The following is a 9,229-nucleotide window of genomic DNA, read 5'->3' as shown; positions in this document are numbered from 1 at the left end:
CTGTATGATGCCATTGTTGAATAAATGCATCAAAATTGCATTTATAGGCTAGAACATAACATTCCCACATTTCTTGCACGGACAACGAGTCAAACCCCGATCATTCACCACATTTTGAGCGACCTAGATGAACTCATTAACACTATTTCTATACTCCAGAGACCAATGATTCCTAGCACTCATCCAGCTTCTATCGCTTGCCATCTTCAACTAAAATTATTAAGAGAACAAATTATTATTATGTGATAATAATATCATATCTTTTGCAAAAATAAATATTTATGATGTATTACCATCTCTTATTTTCAAAACAACAAATTATGAAGTATTATGGAAGAATCGTTCAACTATGTCTTATACAATTATATTTTTTTGTAAATTATTTAATTAATTGTTGGTTTTATATATTCATTATTTAATTAATTAAAATATAATTTTAAATTTATTTAATTATATATTAATTGCATTTTGTAATTATTTTTAATTATTCCTCAAATTTATTTAGTTATTATTTAATAAAAATTTTATTATATTTGTATTTTACTTAATTATATTTGATTTATTTAATTATTTTACTTGATTATATATCTATTTGTTTAATTTAATTTGTTTAAGTAATTAATTCTAATAATTAATTTTTCTAAGTTTAAAAAAAATTGGGCAACATAACTGTTATATTTTTTACTACAAAATTAAAAAACCTGCAAAATGACAAAAACAAAAAAAATCCAAAATATTGCCAAAACATGCAGAACAAAAACACATATCAAATAACAATTTCACACAACAAAATATAAACATTGTCATTTACATATACATATATATAGATTTATCTTAAAAACACATATGTTAATAATCTGATTTTAAAAAAAATACACAACATTTACAAGTTTTTGATACATAAACAATATTAAAACACATACACAATATTAAAATATCAAATACAAAATATACATACGCAATATTAAAATATCTAAAAAACATAAATTTAAAAATATGCTCACTGAGGAGGCGGCTCACAGTGGTCACCTGAGGAGGCTCGGTGGTCGGCTATGGAGGCTAAAAAATTTTAAGTTAAACAATATTAAAAAAATAATAATTTAAAAACTAATTAAATTGAAAATTTTACCTGGCTCACAGTGGTCGCCTGTGAGGCTCGGTTCGGCTGGGTCCTCTCAGAAGCTGTGGGGGCGGTGGCGTGGTGCTCTCGGTGTGGTGGTGGTGGGTGGTGTGAGAAAGAGAAGGATAAAGAGGGAGAGAGGGTCGACAGAAAAAGGGTGGTGGAGGCGTGGCTTTCGTTGGGGAGGTGGTGGCGTAGATAAGATTGAATGATAGAGAGAGAGAGAGAGACACTAAAAATGTAAAAATGAAGGGAAAATGGTCGTGCGGCGCAGGTATAAAATGATTATTTTTGCCAGCACGTTTCGTTGCACCGACAAAAGTCGTCAGTAAACCCTACTTAAAAACGACACAATTTTGATTACTTGGGTTTTTGCCGACGTATTTATATACTTTTGTGAGCGCAACAAAATGCGCCAGGAAAAATACTCACCTACCAATATTTATTTTGAAAGACTTTTGCCGGCGTATTCCACCTACCAATATTGCTCGCAATATTGCACTGACAAATTAACTTTCTTTTTTGCTTTTTCTCGTTTAATTATTAAAATTATTTCAATTATTCGTACACAATAATTGAAACATTTTATTGTCTAAACAACAAAATAATAGTTCAAATGCTTAATGTAATACTAATTTTGGGTGTTATATCGAAGGAGATCGAAACAGTCATGCAATACCAACAAATTAGGTTAATAATGAGTACTGCTTAACATTTCTAATATTTTAGTTTAAATGAACTATTTATAATGTCCATAATTAATAATATATACTAAATATATTTAAAAATTGATATGCTTAACGTATTTTTTGGGTGTTATATCGAACGAGATCGAAACAGACACTACCAACAAACTATGTTAACTAGCAGTACTGCTTAACATTTCGAATATTTTAACACTTAGGATTTAATCGAACTATTTATAATGTTCATAATTAATAATAAAATACTAAATATATATGAAATTTGATGACATACAACCTACCCTTTATATATCACAAGAGTTTATCTACTTACACATTCAATATAATTACTATTAATTCTTGTTAATGATAATACAATATCAGTGGTATGATCGACTATTTCTTTGTTCCTCAAAAAATCAAAAACTATTTAATGTTTCAAGAAATTATCAATAATGAAATGTACATATATATATTAACAAAAGAACAATACTCGATCATATGATCAGTAACACTAATAATGTTGAGTAAGATCAAGATTGTATATATTCATAAAATTATGTGTAATACAACAATTTATTAGACCTATGATAACAATTTTTAAAAATAAATGATAATCGTATGGTTAGATAAGCATAATCGACAATGATCACAACAATATTAGTTCATAATTACAAAGTTAATTAGTATTATTGTTGATCTTAGATCAATCTAACAACTTTATACTCTTGATTAGATGTTAAATAATTATTAATTAATGAATGATACTATATAAAACTATAATCACTTATAATTTTTTTTTAAAAATTGTGTATTTAAATTCCTTAATACTTTTACCGACGCAATTTTATTTTTTACCAGTGCGTTTATGAATTTTACTGGTGTGTTTAAAAGACTTTTGCTGGCGTAACATCGTAATGCGCTGGCAAAAACACCACCATCAAAAGGAGGTTCGTATAAAGATCAGTTCTGTTAGCGCAATAATGCCTAGTGCGACAACAAAAAGTTGTATAGATCATAACAAGTGTGCAAACTTTTGCCGACGCAATTGGACACAGTGCTGGCAAAAGTTTCTTTTGCTGGCGCAAATTGCCGCCGGGAAAAATCACTTTTGCCAGTGCAAATTTCCGCTAGTGATAGTGAGGTTTTTTGCCGGCGCAATTCGTGAAATCCGTAGGCAAAAGAAACTTTTACCGGCGCAATTCCAAAACGCGCCAGCAAAAGCCCTGTTTCTTGTAGTGTTTGTTTAGATGTTAAGTAATAATTATATTTAAATTTTCATTGTAATGTTTAATAAGACAAATAGTAGTCACACAATAAACTATATTTTTTGATAAATTAATATTAAAATTAATAATACTTAGTAACTTAAACTATTTAAAATAAATTGAGATATTGAATATTTGTCATTCATTTGTCAATATAAAACTCATGCACATAATATTTTCACATTTAAATAAATTCAACAATACGTGTTGACAAATGAAAATCGCCATCTAACACTACAAAAAAGAGGGGTTTTAGCGATGAATTTTTTCGTCGCTAATACCCGAAATCGTCGCTAAAAGTATTAGCGACTACTTAGTCATCGTTAATTGTTGTCGCTAAAGGTTGGTCGCTAGTTGGATTTTATTAGCGACGAAAGCAAGGTTGTCGTCGCTATTTCTTTTAGCGACTACATGTAGTCGCTAAAAGTCCTCATGTTTTGTTGCTGTTAGTTTGAAATTTGGTCCAAGGTAGTCAGATTTTTGTGGGGAATTAGCGACGACATGGGCATCGATGAAAGCAAGGTTGTCGTCGCTATTTCTTTTAGCGACTACATGTAGTCGCTAAAAGTCCTTATGTTTTGTCGCTGTTAGTTTGAAATTTGGTCCAAGGTAGTCAGATTTTTGTGGGGGATTAGCGACGACATGGGCATTATAGCGACAACTTTCAGTTTTTTTTTAATCGTTTAGGCTTACAAATTTTTTTTTAATCGTTAAAGTAATTTTTTTTTTGAAATGATTAAATCACTATTATATATACTACAAACCATTATTAAATATATATATATATATGTGCACATATTTTTTTTGCCAAATGATTTGAAATAGAAGAGAATTTAAATTATGCACAAAATTATATTTTGACTATAAATATTTATATGACAAAGTAACTATCATAGTAAAGTTAAAATACACAAATATGAATGTTTTTAACTAGGTGTTAGGATCATCACCATGACCTTGCCGAGAAGATCCAGATCCTGAGACTCCACCAATCCTAGCCAAGTGCTCCTCTATGGCTCGGAGTCGCTCCCTCACCTCTTGCATGCCCTGTGCGGTAGGAGATGGTTGGGCTAGTTGAGGTACATCAACCGCTTCACAATTCGCCCTCGTGCGAATCCTACAACCAAGGCCTGGCTGATAGCCTCGACGACGTCCAAAGATCATCTCAACAAGAATAATGTCATCCTCTTCTCTTGGGATAGTACTCGAAGCAGAGGTGCTCGTAGATGATTGTGATTGTGGACCATATATATGTCACAACTCTAACTAATTAGTTAAAAAAAAAATAGAAGAGTTACCTGACTATTATTATTATTTTTAATTTTATTAATTATAAACTTTAGAAATGCCTTCCTCTGAGTCATGATCTAGTGATTAAAGATTTGTCTAAGTTATAAGATAGGGGGTGTCTTCTTTACTTAGTTGTTAAGGATTCATGCCTTAGTTGAATCCCTACCTCATAAAGAATTATTCTTCATTTATATATACAAGTAATAAATGGAATAAGGTCAAACTTAATTAGTTTTTTTTTTTTATTATTATTATTAGTTTCAATTGTCAAACACATTTGTCACATAATAACTATTAATAGTTTCTTAGGCCAAAGATAATTGATAATAAAAATAATAACCAACTTTTTCAGTTACAAAGAATTACAGTTTCCTTTGAACATACACAAAAATTACACTTTTTATCTTTATTTATTTAATCTCCTTATATGTCCTTCTTTTTCATTTTCTTTAAGAATATCAAATTGTTGCTTTACATGGACCCATTAAACCATATCGATCACAATTCAATAAGATAAAAGTAGCATTACATAGAGTTCTAATATTGTCATTTGTGATAACTAAACAAAATTTCTACACAAATATGAAAATTATTCAGGTTAGAGTGTGTCTTTGGTTGTCTGTGGATGATGAAGAGAGATAGGATCAAGCAACCTATGACAAGGAACACAAAGAATTGCAACTAATCTGAGATGAGAACTACCTCTCTTAGCTAAATATATATGAAGATAATAATTAAACAAATAAGGAGCAAAGACAATAAATTATCAAGCTTTTTGGAATAAATTCTCACAAATTTGAATCATTGGCCTTGCTAACTTGATAAAAACACATGTGATGTAACTGGAAATATTCACCAAATAATTGACTGTGTGACTTGTATTCAGTTTCAGAGTTTCTAAGAATGTTGTTATTGACAGCCAACTAAGCTAATATACATAGGTCACCACCATACTAATTCTCATAAAAATTCACACTGAGCCCAAGCAAGACACTTGGAGAAGCTACCGATCAATAAAAGGTAATGAGAATGAATTTCAGATAAGTATTTTCCATTCATTTGTTAACTTAACCATTTGATATACAAAAATTAGTTAAACTTGACTTAAACATTATTAATTGGTTCATTGATGTGGTATAGGGTGTTTACTTAACGATATTGTAAGTTTTAAGAAACACTCAAAACCAGTGAGAGCAATAAACAAATTTCAGATTATAAAATCAACCATCAAAACACTGTATATTGGAGGCCTAACACAATGCATAACAATAAAAGCACAGAACACATAACACATAACACATAAAAACAGGGGCATTCAACAAATGATCAACCAATAAACCCCATTAAAAAAGAAAATCACTTAAAACCTTAAAAATTAAAAAATTAAAAATAAATAAAAAACCACTTCTGTTAATTGCTGCATCTAGCTGAAACAAAAGTATATTGTTTAAAGTTAATTGCAAAACCAATTTATAGCAAAACCCATATAGTGCATAACATAAGAAGAGGATTTATATGTATGTACCCAGTGGTCCTTGGAATCCAAGGAGAAATTTCAGCGAGATGCTCGAGAGTGGTCCCTGAAATGCTACAAGGCTTATATATATATAAATTAAATTAACAATAGAATAAAACAAACAAATATATATTAACAATATTAACTATATATATATATAAAGCTACCTGTGAATGCCGCGCGCCTACGATGATCGGCGCCTACGACGGAGCTTCCTGAGAGGATGCCGCTGCACGAGAGGAAGATCAGCCCGAGAGGATGATCGTAGGATGCCCGAGAGAATGGGGTTCAGTCGATTGGGAGAAAGGAGAGAGAGGAGTTTGGGTCTGAGAGGAGAGAGTGAGGTTTGGGGTTTGGGGTCTGAGAGGAGAAGGGGTTTCGGTCTCTGAAGAGAGAGAGGTTTGGGGTATATATGGGTCTGAGGGAAAATAAACCAGGGAAAACAAACAATTGGTTGGTTTTTTTATTTAATGTCATTGCTAGAACTCAATTTTCCTGTAGTGTAAGCATATATTAACCGCAGAAAGATGTGCAACATAAGAGAATTTTTGCATAATCAATATTTGAGTTGATTCGATTATTTTTTGCATACACTACTAACATTAGTTAAAGGCATGAAGACTTAACTCTTTAGGCGTTAGTAGATGCATGAAGTATCTCCTAACAGAGTAGGCGTCAGGTAAATAACCACTATGCGTACCTTGATCTACGGCGTCATGAATTTTGGGGTTATAGCTTCCCAACTGATACAAAATATGTTTAGCTTCAGTTAAGAATTAATGCCAAAAGTATCTTTTATAGCAGTGCCAAAATGATGATATCGATTAAGGGAGATAATATATATTGTGATTTAGCAGACACCGACAACCTCATATATGGGACAAGAAGAATTCTTAAGAAAGGGTTCAAATCATCTAAGAAAAATAACTATATCAATATATAATTCTTCCTTTCTCCCCAAGTATTGAAGTCTGATTATTTCCTTTCATGTTGAACATCGATTTGAGTTGTGTCCTAAGCTTTTTACCATTACACTTATTTGGCGATTTTAACTAGCCAACAGGATATATAAATTTAAACAAAATAAATATATATTGGTATTGGTGCTTTTTTTTCTTTATTATAAATTATGTTTTCGGTAAAAAAAAAAATAATGTAGACATTAAATTTAATATAAAAATTTGAATCTTTTACATTATTTTATAATAAATCATCTTTTAAAAGATTGACAAGAAAAATTAAATAATATATAAGTATAATAAAAAAATAGTAATATTGAGTAGAAAAAAAATATTTGTGCCAAAAGAATGTAGAAGATTGTAGAATATAACAACCTTTGAAAGAAAAAAAAATATTATATTTAATAATTAATATTATTTATGTCAACATTATTATTTGACATTTTAAAATATTCCTTACCACTTGATATCACATATACAAGTTAATATCATGTCCGTCGTATATTTTAAAATAAAAATAAAATATGTGAGATTTAATATTAATTTTCACTAATAATAGCAGTATGTTATATGAATTCATATTAGACATCTTAAGGTGTCCCAAAGCAATACTATTTATATCATTAGTATAATTACACCAATTATTATATAGTTATAAGAATTAGAGGGTATATATATGAGACTCCTCAGAATGTGTAACTACTTAGTTAAACAAATAATTCTTACCTAATAATTTATACTAAGTAATTCCAATTTCAATAATTACCATGTGAATTCACTCAAAATTACAACGTGAATTCAAGTGATATTTCAAAGACTGTCCGCGTAAATTTGCAATAATTTACAGTTTGGTTATATTCAATTACACCAATTATTATATAGTTATAAGAATTAGAGGGTATATATATGAGACTCCTCAGAATGTGTAACTACTTAGTTAAACAAATAATTCTTACCTAATAATTTATACTAAGTAATTCCAATTTCAATAATTACCATGTGAATTCACTCAAAATTACAACGTGAATTCAAGTGATATTTCAAAGACTGTCCGCGTAAATTTGCAATAATTTACAGTTTGGTTATATTCAACGTTTTCTTTGACTATTAACTAATATATAATTGTTTTGTTTTGACAATTTAAAAAGCATTTATTAATCGTAATTGACGGTTTTATAGTTTAAAGACCCACGGAATGAAATGCTGAACCAAACAACAATTCAAACAGCTGATTCTTTATGTTAGTGGTGTGGATGAGACCCTACAACAATGTACAATGATATACATATTAATGTATACTAAAGCCATTATTCATTCCCTCTGGCCCATCCCAATGGATACGTGTCCCATTTCTTGTCGACTAGCGGCTGCTACAGCTACCTTCCAGAAGTTCACGACTCCATTCATCTTCTTCCCTTTTCACATTTCTTTTTCTTTTCATTTAACTACTCCATTCCATTTCATTCTCTATATAAAAGCCTCCTCAAGGCTTAGCTCGATGCCTCTCCTCATATTCTATACAGACCTACATTTCCATTTCATAACCCTTTTTCTTTTCTTTTTTTGAAACTTAACGAGAAAAAATGGTGCAGCCCAAGTATCTTAAGCTTTATGTTATTATAGTGATGATGATGTTGAATATTTTTTTCACTACTCTATGCCCAAGTGGTGCAGAAGGTAGGACATTGAAAATCAGGCATAAACAAGGTAAATTAATCATCAGCGTTTAAGAACTTTTAATTATATATATTTTTTTCCATATTGGTTAATAATTTATTTTACAGGTTATTATAACTTGAAGAGTTTTGATGAAACACTTGGAGTTGTGTGCAAGTGCTGCGATGGTGAGAAAGGTTCATGCACAACTAACTGGGATGCGCCTTGCTCCAAACTACAATGCCTTCCTTGGAAGTTTCATTATTAATTCTTATAGTAATAATAATAATTAAGTTATTTATTAGAATAAGGTGATGACCCCACTGTTTAATACAATTGTAATTTGTGTTACTTTACATATATAAGTTCAATTAATTATGTGTTTCTAAATTCCGTTTATTAACTAACCTTGATCGTTCATCCATTTAATCTATGTAGTCCTCTCATTTTTGTTTTTTTTTTCTTTCATTTAATTCAATTCAGTTGTTTTTCACATGGTTTTTACCGATATAACATTTGCTTTTAAAGTCAAATAAAATAAATAATTGAAGAGAAAAATACCAAGTGATTCCGACACATGCGAATTAAGTATTTAATAACGACCTTGTCAAATAATTTTCTACATCCCACTCAAACTTATTTAAAAAGATATATCTATATATTGGAAAATTTCACTTATTATACATAGTGTACCTATAATTAAAAAAATGCCACTATATATCCCCTAATTTATGCTA

The 9,229-nt window shown here is 30.0% G+C and overlaps 1 long non-coding RNA gene across 1 annotated transcript; it reads left to right on the top strand.

Annotated features, from left to right (window-relative positions):
* The first annotated feature begins 8,261 nt into the window (after nucleotides 1-8,261).
* LOC133794028 (uncharacterized) lies at nucleotides 8,262-8,925 on the top strand. The gene is made up of 2 exons (XR_009875091.1): nucleotides 8,262-8,543; nucleotides 8,621-8,925. It is a non-coding gene; the product is annotated as an uncharacterized LOC133794028 (long non-coding RNA).
* The last annotated feature ends 304 nt before the right edge of the window (nucleotides 8,926-9,229 follow it).

This window comes from Humulus lupulus, chromosome 8 (genome assembly GCF_963169125.1).
Source record: "Humulus lupulus chromosome 8, drHumLupu1.1, whole genome shotgun sequence".
Classification (NCBI taxonomy): Eukaryota; Viridiplantae; Streptophyta; class Magnoliopsida; order Rosales; family Cannabaceae; genus Humulus; species Humulus lupulus.
This window is presented reverse-complemented; position numbering and strand designations above follow the sequence as displayed.